Genomic DNA, 20,870 nt, shown 5'->3' on the forward strand with positions numbered 1-20,870 from the left:
TTATCTCAGGACTTTGGAAGAACAAATCCAGGGAGGGAGAAGGTTGGTGATGAAGTTCTGAAGTGCAATGGGTCTGGTTGGATGGAGAATTAGGATAGTTTTAAGAGGAGAAGAGAGAAGTCATTGGGGAAGCTACTATAGATGTGAAATATTGAAAAGGACAAAAAAGTAGAAAAGAACAAATATTAGCAAACAGGAATTAAAGTTATCTTAAAAGTTAAAATGGACTAATGGAATCCCCTTTCAATAGATTTCTGGAAAAATTCAACTTGCATTATAGATGTGGTTTGGCTGATGGATTATTATTTCCTTGAATGTAACACCATACAGGAATGAACTTGGAGCAGAAGCCCTGGTAGACCTTATCTTTTACAGGTTACAATGGTTCTGCAGTCTCGATGTCTTTTTTTTTTGTGATATTGGAAAGAACAACTATTGCAACTGGAGAAGTCTTCTGAACCTAAGGAGCCCCAAATCCCTAATATGGCACCAAGATTTGGACCTTATAATTCTTAATCAATGAATATTAAAGACTTTGGTTTTAGTTGGTGTAATTTTCTGGCAATAGCCAGTGTAGTTCTAGGTAATAGATCAGCAAAAGAGGTCATGAGAGGGAAGAACTCAGGGTATTATATTTGCTGTCATTTTTGAGGGAAGGGAAAGTGTTGACCAGAATTTGGGAGGGAACAGCTTGCTTTTGCAGATGGCCAGATCCATTACCAAGGGGAGCCAAGGGTCAGTCATGACATGAGGCAATCCAATAATAATTTGGAGTTATGGAAGCTCAGGATGTGCCTGCCAACCATAAGCTCTGTGCCATGCTCATCTTCCTGCCAAAGGTGAGTGTGTCCATGAAACACCAACTGCACACTGGTACCCATGGTCAAGAGGAAGGTCGAAGGCATGAGGGAAACTTCTTATACTCTGCCTCACCAGAGAGAAGGCTCAGTTTGTACAAAACCAAGGAACTCGTGTGAAGTGGAAATCCCAAGGACTCAGGAGTCTTGGTTAGTTTTTTCCTCATTATTTTTTCTCAAAGCATCCTTTAATTTTCATTCATAGCACTCCTTACGGTTACAATTTTTTTTTTTTAATTTTTACCATTTCACAAAGGAAGGAAGAGGAAGAGAGAGATAGAAACATCAACAATGAGAGAAAATCATTGATCAGCTCTCCCCTGAATACCCCACACTGGGGATCGAGCCTGCAACCGAGGCATGTGCCCTGACTGGGAATCAAACTATGACCCCCGCCTGGTTCAATCAATGAGCCATGTCGGCTGGGCTACAAATTATTTTTGAATAATTATTTGTTAAATATTTTTCTCATTATATATTTTTGAAATTAACCCCTATCATTGGCAAATATGTTCTCCCATATAGTGGGTTCTCTTTTCATTTTGATGATGGTTTCTTTTGCTGTGTAGGGCTTTTTAGTTTGACGTAGTCTCATTTATTTACTTTTCCCTTTGTTTCTCTTGACCTAGAAGATGTATTGGCAAAAATTCTGTTATGTGAGATGTCTGAGATTTTTCTGCCTATGGTTTCTTCTAGGATTTTTTTTATGGTTTCACGACTTATGTTTAAGTCTTTTATCCATTTTGAGTTTATTCTTGTGTATGGTGTAAATGGTGATCTAGTTTCATCTTTTTGCGTATACCCGTCCAATTTTCCCAACACCATTTGTTAACGAGACTGTCTTTACTCCATTGTATGTTCTTTCTTCCTTTGTCAAATATTAATCAACCTGAATGGTATGGGTCTATTTCTGGGGTCTCTGTTCTATTTCATTTGTCTATATGCCTGTTCTTGTGCCAGTACTAGACTCTTTTGATTATAATGGCTTTGTAGTATAGTTTGATAACCAGTATTGTGACCCCTTCAACTTTGTTCTTTTTTCTCAAGATTGTTGTGTTTATTCAGGGTCCTTTTTCATTCTATATAAATTTTAGGAGTATTTGTTCTAGGCTAGTGAAGTATGCCATTGATATTTTAATAAGAATTGGGTTGAATCTATAGATTGCTTTGGGTAGTATGGATATTTTAATTATGTTAATTCTTCCAATCCATGAACACGTTATATGCTTCTACTTGTTTGTGCCTTCCTCCATTTTGTTTTTTAATGTCCTTTAGTTTTCTGAGTACAGATCTTTTACGTCTTTGGTTAAGTTTATTCCTAGGTATCTTATTTTTTGTTGTTGTTGCGTTGCAATGGTAAATGGGATTTTTTGTAAAGTTTCTTTTTCTGAGAGTTAATTATTGGTGTATAAATATGCCATTTATTTCTGGATGTTGATTTTGTATCCTGCTACCTTGCCAAATTCATTTATTATGTCTAATAATTTCCTGGTGGAGTCTTTAGGGTTTTCTATGTAAAATATCATGTCATCTGAAAATTCTGATAATTTTACAACCTCCTTTTCAATTTGGATGCCTTTTATCTTTTTTTGTTTGATCACTGTGGCTAGGACTTCCATGCCACAGTGAACATGCAGAGAAAAAATCAACAAGGAAACAGCAGCCTTAAATGATACACTAGATCAAATGGATCTAATTGATATTCATAGAACACTTAATCTCTAAGAGGCAGAATATACATTCTTCTCAAATGCACACAGAACATTTTCAAAGGTAGACCATATGTTAGGACACAAAATAACACTGTACAAGTTCAAGAAGATCGATATCATATCAAGCATCTTCTCGGATGACAGTGGCATAAAACTAGAAATTAACTATAATTAAAAAAATCTCATAAACATTCAAATACATGGAGAATAAATAATATGTTATTAAACAATAAATGGGTTACCAATGAGATCAAAGAAGAAATAAAAAACTTTCTGGAAACAAATGAAATTGAACATACAACAATCCAAAATCTATGGGACACAGTGAAAGCATTCCTGAGAGGGAAATTCATAGCATTTATAGCCTACCTCAAGAAAAAAGAATAAAAATAAAAAAACTCTAATAAACTATCTAATACTATCTAATACAATTAAGAGAATTAGAAAGAGAACAGCAAGAAAAGCCCAAAGGAAGTAGAAGGAAGGAAATAATAAAGATCAGAGTGGAAATAAATGACATAGAGACTAAAAAAAAAAACAATAGAAAAAAATTGATGAAAATAAGAGCTAGTTCTTTGAAAAGATAAACAAGATTGATGAACTCTAAGCCAGACTCATCAAGAAACGAAGAGAGAGGACCCAAATAAATAAAATCAGAAATGAAAGAGGCAATATAACAACTGACACCACAGAAATACAAAGAATTGTAAGAAAATACTATGAACAACTATATGCCATCAAACTGGACAACCTGGACAAAATGGACAAATTTCTAGAAACATATAATCTTCCAAAACTGAATCAGAAAGAATCAGAAAACCTAAATAGGCTAATAACAACTAAAGAAATTGAAGCAGTTAAAAAAAAATCCCAGCAAATAAAACTCTAGGACTGGATGGATTTACAGGAGAATTTTACCAAACATTCAAAATAGAACACACATCCTCCTAAAATTATTCTGAAAAATTCAAGAGGAAGGTACACTTCCAAGCTCTATCCTAGTTCCAAAAGAGACAAAGACACTACAAAGAAAGAAAATTACAGGCCAATATCTCTAATGAACATAAATGCTAAAATTCTCAACAAAATATTAGCAAATCTGATCCAGCAGTACACTGAAAAGAGCATATCCCATGACCAAGTAGGATTTATTCAGGGGATGCAAGGCTGGTACAATATTTGCAAAACAATAAGTGTGATACATCACATAAACAAAATGAAAGATAAAAATCACATGATCATATCAATAGATGCAGAAAAAACATTCAACAAAATCCAGCACCCATTTACGATAAAAACTCTCAGCAAAGTGTGAATAGAGTGATCATATCTCAACATAATAAAGGCCATATTTAACAAACCCACTGACATCATCATACAAAATGGGCAAAAACTAAAAGTGTTTCCATTAAGAACAGGAACAAGACTGGATGTCTGCTTTCACCACTCTTATTCAACACTAGAGGCCCGGTGAACGGATTCATGCACCAGTGAGGTTCCTCAGCCTGGCCTGTGGGGATCAGATTGAAACCAGCTCTCCAACATCCCCTGAGAGGTCCCAGATTGCGAGAGGGTGGTTCTCAGGTGATGTACCCTGGAATTGGGCTCCCTCCTCTCTAGTTCTGGGTGCATCACCCAAGAACCGCAGCTGCCAAGTCACTGCAGCTCAGCAGGCTCCTGTGTTGAGCATCTGCACCCTGGTGGTCAGTGCACATCATAGCTACTGGTTGGAGTGTCTGTCCCTTGGTGGTCATTGTGCATCATAGCTACTGGTCAGGTGGTCGAACAGTCGGATGGTCGCTTAGGCTTTTATATATAATAGATAGTACTGGAAGTCCTAGCCACAGTGATCAGACAAGAAGAAACTAATGTCTTCCTCTTTAGACTATAGGTTCCATGTGAACAGGCATAATCTTGTTCCTGGATGTATCCCTAGTGCCCAGCATGGTGTCTGGCTCATGGTAGGTGCTTGATGATGATTGGCTCATTGAATGAGTACAATTAGTGTGATCACAAGTATAGAAGGAATGGACACCCATGTCTAGGGGATCGATGGTGAAGGAATGTGATCCGAAGGACAGAAGTAAGAAGAAAATGTGAATAATTAGAGTTCTAGGAAAAGAGGTAAGTGCCTCCATTGTGGATGAGACTGGGTCTTCTAGAATTTTGCTAGGTAAATAGTAGCCCCTAGACCAGAAGCATCAGCATCACTTGGGAGATTGATGGGAGTGGAAGATCTTGGTCAACCTGCTGAAACAGAAATCTGCATTTAAACAGATGTCCAGGTGGTTTGTAAGCACGTAAAGTCTGAAAAGCACTGCTCTATGGTATGTATGTGCAAATATCCTGTTTCCTAACATAATAATGAGACTGCTGCAGGCACACTGAGCAACAGTGGCTAAGGAGAAATGAGGAAAGGTGAGGAGTGTGCACCCCTGAAACCATGACACAACAGGTGTGATATTCTGTCTTCAGATAGGGAAGTCTTTTGTTATTAGCACAAGGAAGAAGATGATGCAACTTAATGTAGACTTATCTATCATAGCCTATCCTGAAGTTGGTCTGTGTCCCTCCTGTGACTGAAAGACAACAAAGCATGCCAAGTTCTCGGGCTGTAAACATTATTGACTCACACGGGGGAAATTACATCATCCAAAAAGGGGAAATGGAAAGGCCAAAGTGTAGGGACTGTTTGTGCCCGATTTATTCATACTGATTGACTGAATTTGAGGAAAAGCAAAGAGGAAATGAGCAGGAACAAAAGAGCAATGGGAGGGAAGCTGGAGGATATGCCAATGGCATAGGTCCATGATATTCAAAGTGTGTGTTGTGGAATTTGGGGTTATTTGAGGGGTCCCTCAGGGGATGATATGAAGGTGAGTGAATTGAGGAAGAGACAGAACAGGAAACCATGTTCGGCCAGAGAATTGTTTTATATATCTGGGTTCTACCAAGTACGGAGTGGTGCACTGGGGACATGGATGGCTTGTGTGCCATTTCAGATAGATGACTAAAAGAGGATTTGGTCAGTGGGAACAGTTTAACCTAAATTATAAAATGTCATGGGGGGAGCTTCATACCCTTCTTTCAGGAAAAGAGAGAAAACACAAAGATTGAGGCCATTTATTTTTGTAGGTACCTATTATTTAACCCAAATATGCAGCACACATATCATCATTGTAACTTGATCCCAGATCTTTTTCCAACTGAGCCTAGAGTTCATTGTAGCACATAAATCTAGGCAGTCATTAGCAATTGATTAGAAGTGATACTGGAGATTAAATTAATTTACCAATTTAAGTTCCAAGTAAAAAGAAGATGTCAATTTCTCTAATTATCTGTATTTTAGTAATGTAACACTGATTTTATATGGGAAGAAGTGAGCATTTGTCAATTTTCCTAGCTCCTCACACCATTTGAACACCTTTCCAATTACTAGAATATTATCTATCTAGTGAATAATACTTCCCCATATATACAACCCATATTTCATTTTTCCCATCCTCCCTTGCAGATAGAGTCCACCAATCATCTGCACCTGTGCAAGACTTCTGATTGGAAGAGAGCAGCCAGATGAAGCTGGCACTTCACAGATTCCAGGGAGTGGTGAAGCTTTCTAGGATATTAATGGTGGATATACAGGCATCTGGCTACCAACTTCAGTGATGCAAGCTGAGGTATCTTAATCCAGCTTCAGCAGGAATTGGGGCCTGGAGCAGAATTTCCCTGTGTTTTGGACATTGCTGTTGCCTTTGTAGCCTCTAGGCCTGATGTTCTGGATCTCTTGGAGATTCTTCAAACTCTTTAACACTAGAAAGACTGAAATTTAGTATATACCTATATTGCCCAAAAGCAGTCAAAATGACTGCATTGTGAAAGAATAACTAATGTGTAAAGAAATTTGTTTAAAATTAATTTTTAATATTTTGTATAGTATTTACAGTTATATAACAAGGTATTAGTAAATATTAACAAAAAAATGTACCTCACTTGGAAAAAAAATAATTTATGCATTATTATTTGTACATTTCATGCAAATGAAAGTGGAAATCTTTTTATGTGTACATCTTCCGCAAATATACTTTTGACATTTTTCACATATATTATTTGTTTTGTTGTTGTGGCAAAGTCGTACTTGACAAATTTTGCGTTTCTTAGAATGGGTTGCATTTGATGATGTTGTAGTTGATCTTTGTGGGTCTTCATGTTCTGATGAATTTTTCTGTCTTGCAGCTCTGTATTCGGTGGAAAGCTGTTCTGCTAATTGAAACAAGAACTCTTTTCGTTGTAGTTGTATTCCTGTCGTTTCTTTGTAAAGGATCCAAGCATTTATAGCAGCCAAATCTAAAATATTGAAAAATATTTGGAGGGGCCATCTACGAGAACTAGCTTTTACTGTGTATTTTCTGGCCATTTGATCCGCCATATCAACTCCAAATTTTGTGCTGTTATAAAATTGAATAGATTCCGGTAACATTTTTTTATTATTCTTATCAATTTTCACAAATTTATGCCTAGAACTTAGAACAGCTACTCTTTTATTTGGTTTGCTTTTATACACTGTAAGAACGCAATTCTCTGATTTATATAGCAGCGTGGAAAAACGAGGCATGTTGTCCTTCGTTTGTTTGGCTGCTTTGGGCAGTTCTCTTTTGTTTCCTCTAATAGTTCCAACTAGAGGTGTTTGTTTGGCCAATAATTTTGTCGCGAGTGACATGCTGGTGAAAAAGTTATCGGTCGTGACATTTCTTCCACAGCCTGTGTATGGCTCGACAAGTTTCAGAACAATGTGTTCACTGAGAAGCATTGACGATGGTTGCTGTTCATCTTTCCCCAAATAAGGAAAACCATTCAAAACATATTTGCTACTAACATCTGATGCAAGCCAGAATTTGATGCCAAATTTGTTGGGTTTATTAGGCATATACTGTGTAAACCTGCACCTGGCTTTTGACGGAAATAATTGCTCGTCAACTGTTATATTTTGCCCTGGTTGATAGCAAGCTTGACTCTTTTCAATGAACTTGTCCCATACTTCCGAAACCAAGGCAAACTTATTTGTTGTAGGTGCCTACTTCTTTCGGTTCTTCTGTTAAAAGGAATAAATCGTAGGATTTGCTTGAACTTTTCTCTGGCCATAGTTTTCCTGAAGAATTCGGGACCCCACTTTGCTGACCATAAATAACTGAGTTTTAAATTTTTTGCCTCGTAGGCTCCACGAGCATATAAAATCCCAATAAATGCACGTATTTCCGGTAATGTTGTTGTCCAATCGTTCCTCAAAATTCGGCGGCCTTCTTCTTCTGTGCACTTCTTTATATGTTTGATAATATAGTTATCTATTATCAACGAGAATGCACTGATAAGATTATCTGCCATAATGTTCCTTTTTGCGTAGCCTGTTGGCCCTTTCACACCCTTGAAAATACAAGTACATGGTAACCTTCCAGGAATACCACCTTCGTCAAATTTTGACCACACAGTACCATCGGCAGCTGTTTCGGTCTCCTGAACGGTGTGTTCAGTTTCTTCATCAGAGTCTGAACTACTTAGCACCCTACACCTTTTCCTGGGCATATTGATGGCACTTTCCTTTTCATCATTGGTGATCGGCTCTTCATCGCTATCTTCAGTGTCAGATGTTTCACTTTGAATATAATCCGCTTCATTTTCAGGTGATACTTCAGAATTTGCTGCATCTGATTCTATATCGGAGCACTCTTCACTTATGTTCGTTAGCTTTTCCAGTAACTCCCTTCTCTTTGACATTTCTTTCATGAATTTAGGGAGCAAAAGAAATACAATAAACAGCCTATTAGAACAAGTATCATTGCATAAAGATTCGAATACCAAGTACTAGTTTACCTTATTGAGCAACTGCAACTTATCAAGTATCGACAATTTATCATGTACTTGTATGTTATCATGTGACGGTAATCGAAAAAAAATGAAAACTGTTATTTCAATACAGAGCCGAACTGGTCATATAGGAAATTTACTCAATTCAATAATAAGAGTCATTTGATTATTTAAAATTTCCCCAAGCAGTCAAAATGACTGCTTTTGGGCAATATAGGTATAACACTTATATATATACTGGAAATGAAGGAGGGGGAGGTAACTACAATTATTAATAAACGCATTTATATGTTGTACAAAAAGTCACAAAATTCTAAGACATTGTGTCCTTATATACATAATTGTTTTTCTAATTGAAATTAAAAAGCAGTCAAAATGACTTCCTTGGGCAATCTAGTGTTAATAGGTTTCTTTTCTAGTTAAACTAGCTAGAGAGGGTGCTATTGTGTGTAACTAAGGATCTTGACTATATCATAACCTAGTGGCTTACAACAACAATAATACTTCAATATCTCTCACAGTTTCTGTGGGTCAGGAATATTCAGGAGGAGCTTAGCTTAGGGTCTCAGTTGCCCTTGAGATCTGGGCTGGGGTATCAGTCATCTGAAGGTTTGACTGAAGCTGGACAATCCACCTCCAACATGGTGACAAGTTGGTGCTGATTGTTGGTAGTTGGCCTCAGTTCTTTACCATGTGGATTTCCCTACATGCCTGCTGGACTGTCCTCCTAATTGGGTGGCTTCCCCCAGAGCCATAAATCAGTGAGAGAGCGAGAAGTAGGGAGAGGGAGAGAGAGAAAGAGAGAGAGAGAGAGAGAGAGAGAGAGCGCTATTCTTGTTATGACAACCCAGACAGTCACATACCATCACTTCTATCAAGTTCTATTCATTAGGAGTGAGTTACTAAGTCAAGCCCACATTCAGAGGAGGGGAAATAAGTCCTTCTTTTTAAATGGGATAGTATCAAATAATTTGGGGACACATTTTAAAACCACAAGCCATGTTCTTTACCATATAAATATCCAGTGCCATCTCACAGTAGGTGAGCTGCCCTGGTCTACCTGTCTGAGCTGAGAAATTTGAATTAATTTGGTCAAAGGGATCTGAGGAGACATGCTGCAAGGAAGAGATTGGAAAAGTGCTTGCATGCCTTCACTTGCTCTCCTGTGTCTCTGCTGTCACCCTGATGAGAGCTAAATGGTATAGAGTCAAGTGTATTAGTTACCTATCAATGCATGACAAATCATCCCAAAACTTAGCAGCGTAAGACAATAAGCATTTGTTACTTTACTGAGTGTCTGTGATTTAGGAGTTCAAGAGTGGCTTAGCTAGCTGGTTCTGGCTCAGGGTTCTGGCTCAGGGTTCTGGTCATTTGGCTGGGGCTAGAGAGCCTACTTTCAGGATGGCTCCTGTGTGTGTCTGGCAAGTTGCTGCTGGATGTTGAGGCCTTGGTTCTTCACCATGTGAATCTCTCCACAGAGCTGATTATGCATCTTCACTATGTGATGTCTGGCTTCCACTTAGCTGGGCGGTCCAAATGGAGCAAGGCAGAAGCTCCAATGTCTTTTGTGACCAAGCTTTGGAATGACTGTGTAGTCTTTGGAATATCCTATTGGTTACACAGGACAACTCTATTTAACATAGAGGGGACTGTACAAGGGCATGGATACCAGGAAGCGAGTATCACTGGGGACCATCTTGTAGGATCCCAACCACAGTTGACCCAGTCATTCCAGTTAAGACCAACTTATGTCACCCAGTAGCTAGCGTAACCCCAGGCATGGTAGCAGGCCATGGAAGATCAGCAGAGACCCCCAGTCACCCCCACTCCACTCCCACAGCTGACTCCAGATGTGTGAGCAATATGTGAGTTTTTGTGGTTTCTTGTTTGGCAACATTATTGTGCACAGCCACCATCATGTGCTGATACAGGCATGTTAGTGACACTGGGAGAAATTTAGAGGATTCTCAATTAGAATTGCAACGATAATCCCTAGCCTCAGTTTTCTAATTGGCTAGTACTAAGATTCATGTATAATAAGAATCTCTGCCTTTGAGGATTTAAAGTCTAATAATTTATACATATTTAAACATTTAAGTCATTGATTTATTTGTTTCTTCTGCAAAATAAAGCTCAGAAATAAATACATACAGTTGTTTTCTGTTCTGAATTAGTCTCACTTTTTTGGTGTGTAGAGAGAATGATTTTTTCTAAACTCTTTAAACTTATTTAAAAATTGGTTTTATTAAGTATAGTTTGCATATAATAAAATTTAGCAATTTTAAGTTTACAGTTTGATGAGTATGACTGTGTAATGACTGTCACAGTTGAAATATAGCAAATTTCCATCACCCCCGCCAAATTTGCCCATATCATATGAATCTTTTATTAAAACATACATGCAGAAAAAGCACAAGCCATACTTGAATTTTCACAAAGTGTTTCCATAGTTCAAATCAAGAAATAGAACCCTAGGGGTTCCCACATGTCCCTTCTCCCCAGTGTTAACCACTAATGTGGCTTTCATCACCATCAATTAGTTGTCTGTTTTTGAATGTAAGTATAAATGGAGCCATATAACAAGTATCCCATCACATCTGGTTTCTTTTGTTAAACATCATGCTTGTGAGATTTTTGCATATTGTTGCATCTAGTTGTAGTTTGTTTATTCTCATTATTAATACTCCTATTGTATGAATATGCCACTTTTTATTTATCTATTCTATTCTTGCTGAAGATTTGGGTTCTTTCCAGTTTGGGGCTTTCATGAACAGACCTGCTATGAACATTCTGGTCCATGTTTGCTTGCATTTGTTTTATGGCTTTGCTTTTTATAGGGAACAGTATAAATACAATAGAATAAAATAACTGGCCACTCATTTTGATTCCATTAACTATTTGGGGCTGAACAACAAGAGTTTTCAGAGGAGATTTTACCTGATAGAAAATTAGGTCTCAGTTTTGTACTTGTTCTATTTTATGGGGAAAGAAAAGAAAATAGTGTAGTTTAAAATTTGAGAGGCAGGTTACTGAGATGGTCAAACTGTTCTTTACATCTGAGCTCTGTGTATCAACCTTTCCTTCTCCCCTCTCTCTCTCCCTCCCTTTCTCCTTCCTTTTTTTTTTGTCTTCTGCCCCTTTTTCCCTTCCTCCCTTCCAATCATTTAAAAATGAATATGAATTTCAAAGACTGACTTATTCTCAGATTGGGATTTTTTTTTTTTGATAGTGAAGATAAAGTCATGATTTTTTCAATTTGCTCTAAATGGCTACTTTTTCTGGGAAATAGTTTGGGGCTTTCATAAACATTGAGACATATTTGTTGTCTCAAATTTTGTCTGCTTATTACATCCTTCCTGACAGGTCTCAATAAGCAGTAGTGAAGGCCACGATAGCCATCATCACCCACATGCTCTCTATCACTAAGACGCTGGTAGCCCCGCCATTAGAGGCAGCCTAACATTCCATCTGCCATTGTTCATGGACAAATTTCAATTTGGACTGGCCAGGCTGTGAAATGATCTACAAATGGCAGGTTGCAGGCTGTCATTTTATAGACCATAGGCTAGTTTTAAAGTCCTATTCCTTCTAAGGAAGATCATTTGTCCAAAATTGAAATCCATTTTATAGAAGGAGACTGGAGGACAGTCTTCCTATGTCCCAAAAGCCACATGTGTTTCAAAGGAAAATTTTTGCAAATTTAAGTTGCTTCTAGTTCTTTTCTTGGGCAAGCTACCAGTTAACCTACTTTTTAAAGGTCCTTTCTACTCATGTAGTACACATGTGGGGTCAGTTCTCCAGTGTCCAGTCCCCATTTACCCTTTTTTGTTGTTGTTAATCCTCACCTGAGGATACTTTCCCATTGATTTCTAGGGAGAGTGGAGAAAGGGAAGGAGAGAGAGAGGGAAATGATGTGAGAGAGACACGTTGTTTGGTTGCCTCCTGCATGGGACCTGACTGAGGGGTAGGGGCTGAAACCCGCAACCCAGATATGTGCCCTTGACCAGGAATCGAACCCATGGCCCTTCAGTCAGCTGACCAATGCTCTAACTACTGAGTGCAGCAGCCAGGGCCCCATTTATCCTTTCTCAAGAACTCTTAATGACCCATCAGGCTGATCGTCACTCACCACTTCACAGGGGCCCCAGGTGGGGTAAGTCAACTGTGCTTTAGCCTCTGATCTGATCACCATTGGCCACATGATAAAAGTCAGGCCAAAGAGTCCATCCAGCACAGCTCATTTCTGGACTTTTGGTTTGAGCTATTGGAACGGCACACTGTCTCCATTTGGTAGGATTTGGAACTAGATGTTGGAGCACAGGAGTTGCTGGCAGCTCTCTTCTCTGCGAGCCATGACCTGCTCTGACTAGAAGCAACACCAAGGAAGCAGTGTGCCCACATTTAGGCTCCGTCCTTTCTCCACTCTTTGGAGGGAAGCTGGAAAAAAGTTTCTTCTTTCAGTTGTGTGCACTTCAGTAAACACAGGCCCATTTTCAACAACTGCACTAAGACTTCTGAGCGTCCATGGAAGCTGACTATGCCCTCATTTAGGACAACTTCAAATCCAGTTTGTAAAAGAAGCCTCAGAGTGGAGTCATGGGTTGGGGTTTGTGTTTATTGCCCTTAGTGCAGAATGGAGTCTGAACTACACAGGGCTTGGTGCTACAATCTCATTCTCTTTGAGGCAGAAAACTCACTCAATAGAAGTTGTTTGCATTTCTATTTGTGCAGCCTGGAGACAAATAGAGTGAAATGAATAGCCTTTTAATTTAATTGGCTTCCCAGTGTGAATCCAAAAATAGAAGGCACAATGCATCTTGGAGTTACTGTGGAAATCACTGAGATCCAAAGCCCAGCACAGACCTCCCCGCCCTCCCCCCAGAAAGTAAGCATTTTTCACACTGATGCCAGACCTCCCACCAAAGCTCAGTCAGGGTGGGGAATGTCTGGCCCCAAATTGACACTTGTGTCTATTTATTATCGATTAGTTGCAATTGTCTTCTATTCTTGAAATATAAACTCTGCATGAAAGGAATAAGGAAAAAAAAGTGCGATTGAATATTTGTGTACTTTTAAAAATAAAAATAGAGCCCACGCCAAGAAATCTAATACATTTTGACTTTTAAATGGAAGTGGAAGTGAAAGCCTGGTTCCACGCTGCCAGGAAGGCCTTCGGACATCTCAATGTTCTGCCCCTGAGAGCTAGACCCTGTTGGAAAGTCCTGGGGTTTATCTTGCCTTTGGGCTGGAAGTGAAGAACAGGAGAGTGGTAAATCATGTCTGGGTTACAGACCAACCTTCTAAATTCTTTATACAGTTGAAACACATCTAAGCAGAATGCCAGCATCTCGTGCTCACCGCCGCAGCAGGAGACATATGAGGTGGTGAGGAGGAATCTGATGTTGCTGGAGAGGGACCGAGAAGCTGATGGGGAAGAACATTAGCCTCTGAGGCAAACAGGTATTTTCTCCAAAAGACCTTTCCTTGCTCTCTGACTAAAAGGGCTACTCATGTCTTACTTCTCTGAAATTTCTGCCTTAAGTTCAATAGCATGTTCTTCTCCAGAATTATGGTGTAAATCAAATGCTGAAAGGGAAAATAATAGAAACACCATTCAAATAAGTCCCTTTGTTTAAAATAAGACGATAAATTGCAGGATTTGGCTGAACCGGGGGTTCCGGTGAAGAAACTGATCGGTGTCTCCTGTGTAGCTTAGAGCTCCCTGCCTGAGTCAACTCCTTTCCCTCCAGTTGGCAATGTGAGCTCAGCGCCGCCTCACAGCCCTCCCTTCGCCCGTTTACGTGAGCAACAGGTCCAGTTCTCTCCGTGGGAGGATGGTCTGTTTAACCCAGGTTTTATTCTCTGCTCCAAGACCACAGTTCCACGCAACATTGCATAGGAGGCTGTAGTGGATCGTGCTTTAGTCACAGACCTCACCAAGCTTTTCGGATGTCTGTCTTCCTTCCCAGCCTCTCATCGGGTTCCCTGCCACCCTCAACTAACAACTCTCTACTTGTGTTCAGCTCTTTAGTGCATCATCATTTAATTCTCAGAACCACCTGATGAGGCAGATAATATCATTTGCCCCATTTTACAGATAAAGAAAGAGCCTTAGAGAAGTCACTGTCCCAAGTTCCCACGAGCTCAGATACAGTTGGAATTTTCTGAATGTGGAGCCGCCTCTATGACCCTCAGGAATATATCTCTTCTTAGAGAAGTTCCAGGTGCTGGGAGGGACTGAGGACACTGAAGTTCTGTAGGTAAATCACTGTTCCAGGGCCCCACCCTCACAGGCTCCTCCTAGTGGAGCAGGGGGTGAGTCTGCATTGGAGAAGTGGTGATGAATTTAGGAACAGTAAACGTGGGGAGGAATTCTTAGGCTTTGCAAGTAACAACTCCCTTTATATTGGAAAACGTCATCTCCCTTGATGTCAAGTGTCACATAAGGAAGAGGCACAGTTAGGGAGCAGGACTGGGAGTAGAAAGGAACAGGTTGTGCATCGCTCTCCTGTAACAAAGGCAGGCCCTGCTTTGGGCTTCAGGATTTTTCTCTCTGCAGTATGGGGCTTTTCCTTCCCTGTTTGCCAAGGCCCCCATTTTAGCTAAACTTCTGCTTGCTCTTTGAGAAAAGGAATGAGATTCAATTTAGTATGCAAGGTACAAATTAGAAATCTTGGGCACAAAGGTTTCCAATCAGCCCTCCTCACCACCACTGTGGCCTTTATCTCTCTCACCTTTGGGATCATGCCTGACTTCCCTCTTGGTCCGTTAATAATTAATGGCACTGGCGTTTATAAGCCAGTGGTAATCTGTTTTGATTTTATTGTTTCCTTTCATGAATTATGGGCATCATTAAAAAGTGATTTTTTAAAAGTCCAAGAAGGAACAGAAGTTGATGGGAGGTCAGAGGCGACAAGAGGGCATGCGATCTTGCTCTCCCTTCATCTGTCAGGTTTAATAAATAGCTTTCGGCTTGAAGGAGTCTGAAGCTGCTGGTAGCTCCTGCTCTTTCTCCACGTGTCCCTTCATGGGTGGAAGACACAGCCACATCTGGAATACAAATTTAAACTAAAGCCTTGAAATCCTCCATCTGCCAGGGGAGCAGACTCTCCACATAGAGCAGGTCTCTCTCAGATGTTGTGCAAGAGGGTAAACCCCTGAATTGCTCCTAAGCCAGCCCACTGAGATTCTGTACTGATCTGGAATCGTGAAACTGATGGTCTGCTATTGATGTCATCTCTGACCAGCTATGGGACTTTGAGCAAGGTAATGAACCTATAAGGTTTCTTATCTCTAAGGTGTTCAAACAATACCAGGCTCATCTAGGTAACTGTTTTGAGAGTGAAAAGAAATTGTAAATATCAAAGCAAAACAAAATGTCTGTTATTTGAAAGATACCATTAAGAAAATGAAAAGTCAAGTCACAAAAGAAAAGAAACTATTTGTTAAGCATCCCTAACAAAGGACTTGTATCTAGAATATATAAAAAATTCTCCCAGCTCAATAAGATGAAAGAATGTAAGTTAGAAATGGGTAACATATTTGAAGAGACACTACAAATATATATAAATGGCCAATAAGAATACAAAAATGCTCAACACCATTAATCACCACGAAAATGCAAATTAAATCCATGAGATAGTATTACATAATGATCAGAATGTATAAATTTAAAAAAGTAGAGATGAAAGACTGACAATGCCAAGTGCTGGCAATGATGTGGAACCACTGGAACTCTCATATGTGCTGGTGGGATGTAAAATGAGACAGCCACTTTGAAAACAGCTTGACAATTTCTTATAATGTTAAATATGCACTTACCAGATGACTCACCCATTTCATTCCTAGGTATCTACCCAAGAAAAGTGAAACTCGTTGAGACCAAAGACTGTATGTGAATGTTCAGAGTATCTTCATATTTACTCAAAACTTGGAACAACCTGGGTGTTTATCAACTGGTGATGGATAAACTAATAACGACACATCCATACAACTGAATACTACTCAGCAATAAAGTGGGATGCACTTAAATAAAAGGAGTTCTTAGTGCATGATTTCATTTATGTGAAACATAAGGAAAGATGGGTCTAATATGTACTGGCAGGACACAGATCAAGAAATGCCTAAAACCAGAGGTTCGGGGGGATGACTTCTAAGCGAAGCAACGGAAATATTTAGATTGAGAACTCAGCACTCAACCAAATATATATTGTGAGGTGTCTCCATTTTGCTGTTGGAAATAGTAATTATTTTCAATTCTTAATAAGCTTTGAGTAGTATTTCACCTGCTCCTTTGCAGGGGTTCTTTCTCTGGCTTTGGATGGTTTCTTCACAGGAGTAGGTTGATCAGTATTTAGCGAAAGACACAGTGAGAATTCTGTGGAGAACTCTGAAGCTCCCTTCACTTCTGCCTCTCTTTACCTCCCCTCCCCTCCCCTCCCCTCCCCTCCCTCCCTCCCTTCCCCTCCCCTCCCCTCCCCTCCCCTCCCTTCCCCTCCCCTCCTCTTCCCTCCCCTTCCCTTTCCCTCCACTTCTCTGGAATTCTGCCCTGTAAACTCTATCTTCCTTGGCTTCCCCTCCCCCACTGACTCTGCAGGTCCCTCTCCCTGTGCTGAAGCCTGAAAATTCTCTCCAAATAGTAATCTGGGGAAATCATAGGTTCAACTAGTCTGTTTTCCTTCTATTAGGGACCACTGTCCTGCTCTTTTTGTTGTCCAATCTTTGAAAACCATTGTTTCACATATTTGGTCCAGTTTTTTTAGTTATGGTTGGGGGTGTATGCATAGCTGGTCCTTGTTACTCTATCACAGCTAGAAGGGAAAATCCTAAACTTGTACATTTTATGCATATTATCTATACTAATAAAAGGGTTATATGCTAATTAGACCAGATAGACCAGATATCTTCTGGACGAGGGCCGAGGGCCGGTGGCACAGTCCCGCTCCCAGTTGCTGCCCCTTCCACAGAGGCAGCCACAGAGGCAGCAGTTCAATCCTGGTCCTGGAGCCACGCCTCTGCCGAGGCTGGACTGGGTGCGACCTGTTGTGCCTCAACCTCCCACAGCACCTCCCCGAGCCGGCCTGGCCCCAGATCCCACCCATCCACCATTGGGCAAGGGGCAGGGCCAGTGCTAAGAAGCGAGGGTCTAGGGCTGGGAGGGCTGGGGGCTGGCAGCTGCAGGGGCCAGCAGCTGTGGGGGCTGGCAGTGGCAGCAGCAGCAGGGTGATGGGGGCAGCGCCTTCACCTGATCTGCCTGGTTGTCTCCTGCAGAGGGAGGCCAGACTGCTGCCAGTAGGACATCCCCTGAGGGTTCCTGGCCTGTGATAGAGGGCAGGCTGGGTTGAGGGGACCCTCGCCTCCCCCCACACACACTGCATGAATTTTCATGCACCGGGCCTCTAGTACTCCAATAGATGGCATGATGGCTTCTCATCCATGACATTGCACTATAGTCTGGACACTCATGGTAGCTTTCTAAAACACCTTTGCCATGTTGTGTAGGGGCTGAAAAGTGACAGGGAAATGAGCAGTATATCATTGCCCCATTTGGCCCTCCCATGCATGCATCTCCCATAATGTACTGCAGCCCTGATGGCTCTTACTATTGCAGAGTTAGCTAGCTCTTCACCCCATTGCCTGGCCATGCTCACTGCAGGCTAGAGGTGATGAAGAATCATCTTTCCTCCTCTGCCCCCAGAGCAGCTTTCAACCAATGACTGGTGAGAGTTGGTGGAGAGCCACTCCAGTTCTCTCATCCTTCAAGAAGCTAACTGATGAGTGTCTCCTACACTGTTTCCAGATTAACCCAGTAAGATCAATCTCCAGCTGCTCACAGGGGTAACTTGCTCAACAGCATACCCTTAATTTACTCCTTTCCATACCCTGTCTTACATATTCTCTCCTCTCCCCTTAATCACCAACCTGCAATTAGTATTTCCTGGGATCACCTCCCAAATGAGCCACTTATAATTAAATCCTTGTCTCAAGGTCCGCTTCTCCAGGAGTCCCAGTTGAGACAGTAAGCAAGTCTGCCTAAAACAGAAGCAGGCTGTCCAGTAGTCAGCTATTCCCTGCTGGAGAAGAATCAGAAGCTTAGTGAGTCCTCAACTCTCTGCTTATCCTTGCCTGTGATCTTACACATGAAAGATGTAGCACATGCCTTTTTTTGGTGGAAGTATCAAATGGTAATCTGTTACTAGAGGACAATTTTGGCAGTATATATATAGTTTTGAAGATGCCGATAATTTTTGGTTTAGTGCTTGCATTTCTAGAAATGCACCAAAAGAAAACAAATGAGATTCTGTGCAGTGTTTGGCTCTGAGACTTTGCACTGGAGCTCCATTTATAATATCAGAAAAATGAAAACAACCTAGATATCAACAACAGAATATGTGAAAGTGATAGCACACTCATATAATGGAATACTTTGGAGTCATTAAAAATAATGTTAAAGAGTAATATATTTTGATAGAAGCTGTTTCTAGTCCATTATCAGGTGCAAAAAGCAGGTAATAAAGCAATAAATATAGATCTTATTTATTTCAGTTTTGTAGTGAATAAAGGAAATTTCTGCTCAAACCTTGCCCACACGGAGAAAGGCTTGACCCCTGCATAATCTAAAGCCTGCCTGAGGCTTCAATACCTCACACTGAACCAGGCTGAGAACTACACTCCAGTATTAAATGGGAGATGCAGATGGTGTCATGTATCTGACATTGTACAGGGATAACGACCAATACCAATGGGTGACTTTTCAATCCCCCTCTGTGCCAATCACAAAGTGCCTTTTGGATCCTCTGTAATTTGGAAAGAACTCCCGTCCCCCTACACTTGCCTTCTGTCTGGCTCTCGCGTTCCCTAGGAGGCCAGATGAACTCCCCCAGAAGGATCCAGCTCTCCTTGTCCAATATGCTAAGGTTAGCCTCCACAGAGACCATTTTTAGGTTTTGGCTATTCTCTGACATAGTTGAATACAGTTGCTCACTAGTTGTAGCTAAATGAACATTATCTACAAGTCTTCTCTGCATACCTTTTGTGTGCTTTGTACCTGTGCGGCGTAAAACATAGAACTCTGAGTTGCTGACCCATGTGGACAGAGGATCTGGAGGAAATCACTGGAATCAGAAGTGACCATTTTTCTGCCTCCTACCTACTCGCCTCTCTTCCCTCTTTTACCTTCTTGGTGCCTGCGTTAGGTACTAGGTGAGTTATAGGGATGAGAGTCAAAGAGATAACTCATCCATCTTTAAAGGAATATTTTAAAGTGGTGGGGCTTTGGGGAAGAGCTGGGAGAGAAATAAAAAATAGTGCAGAATTTATTCCATGAATGGGTGTATGACAATATATATAAAACTCAAGAGTTTTTGACCCACTTGAACTAAACTTGCCCATTAACAGCTGAGGGATAAAGCCTAGAGAGATTAAATGTTTTCTAAAGTCTATCAGCTAACAAGTAATGGATAAGGATCATTTACTACTGCATTAGGTAGGATCTCAAAAGTTTTCTGTTTATTAATTCAAGGGAGAACCACATTCTCATTGCATGCTCCCCTTTATTTCTTAATTTCAAGTAGGCAAAGTAGGGGGGTTTGCACTAAAGTCATTTGTGAGCTTGGGGAATCATTTTCAGAGTGATTATAAAACCTGACTATGGACTAAGATTACCTGAAGGATGTTTGCAAACTACCAAGTGTCACGTTTCACCCTTTGCAAGTTCTGAGTCAGCAGCTTTGGGGTGGGGCGTAGGGCGCAGTCATTTTAAATTGCTACCTAGGTAATCCTCAAGGCAGCCAAATGTTGGGCTCAGGGTGTGACAAACCCTCGGGCAATCTGGGACGTGGAGGGAATACAAAGTGGAAGAGAAAATAGGAAATTTACATAAGGATTCAGATTACTTCTTCCTTGCAGATGAAATTCATTTTCTGTCCTGGTTGGAAGATGCTTGCAAATGAACCAATGGAATCCACACCTTCCCAGGAGTTTGCCACTTTGGGTGGAGAAGGATGTGGAGCCTGGTAAGCAGTCTTCCAGCTCCTCTAATTTCTGTCAGGAATGAGCAGTACTGTGATTTTGCTCTTTGTCTTACTGTGGAATATGGCTTTTACACGTCACCATCTTACTTAAAAGCCTTTTTCCTCTCCACTAATACAAGCTCACATCACAATATTTTGTCTCCTTTTCTAATAAAAACTGGGGCTTCACTGTTCAGTAAGACTGACAGGTTTCCTCATCATTTGTTTGACTAAAGACTGGAAACTTTTAGGATTCCTGCTGATGGATTCTGCCCGTGTTTGAATGAGATGCAAAACAAAGGCTCCAAGTGCCAAGGAGTAGGCAGGTGTGTTTACATCGATGCTATCTATAGCTGCTGTTTATTTTGCTGTTAGAGAATGGGTTTCTTCACACTGCAGACTTCATGATTGTGAAACTTTAGGATCTTCTA

The 20,870-nt window shown here is 40.6% G+C and overlaps 1 long non-coding RNA gene across 1 annotated transcript; it reads left to right on the top strand.

The window, feature by feature from the left end:
* The first annotated feature begins 4,320 nt into the window (after window positions 1-4,320).
* LOC118663647 lies at window positions 4,321-16,441 on the top strand. The gene is made up of 3 exons (XR_004970104.1): window positions 4,321-6,246; window positions 13,746-13,888; window positions 16,277-16,441. It is a non-coding gene; the product is annotated as an uncharacterized LOC118663647 (long non-coding RNA).
* The last annotated feature ends 4,429 nt before the right edge of the window (window positions 16,442-20,870 follow it).

This window comes from Myotis myotis, unplaced genomic scaffold (assembly GCF_014108235.1).
Source record: "Myotis myotis isolate mMyoMyo1 unplaced genomic scaffold, mMyoMyo1.p scaffold_m19_p_9, whole genome shotgun sequence".
Taxonomy (NCBI): domain Eukaryota; kingdom Metazoa; phylum Chordata; class Mammalia; order Chiroptera; family Vespertilionidae; genus Myotis; species Myotis myotis.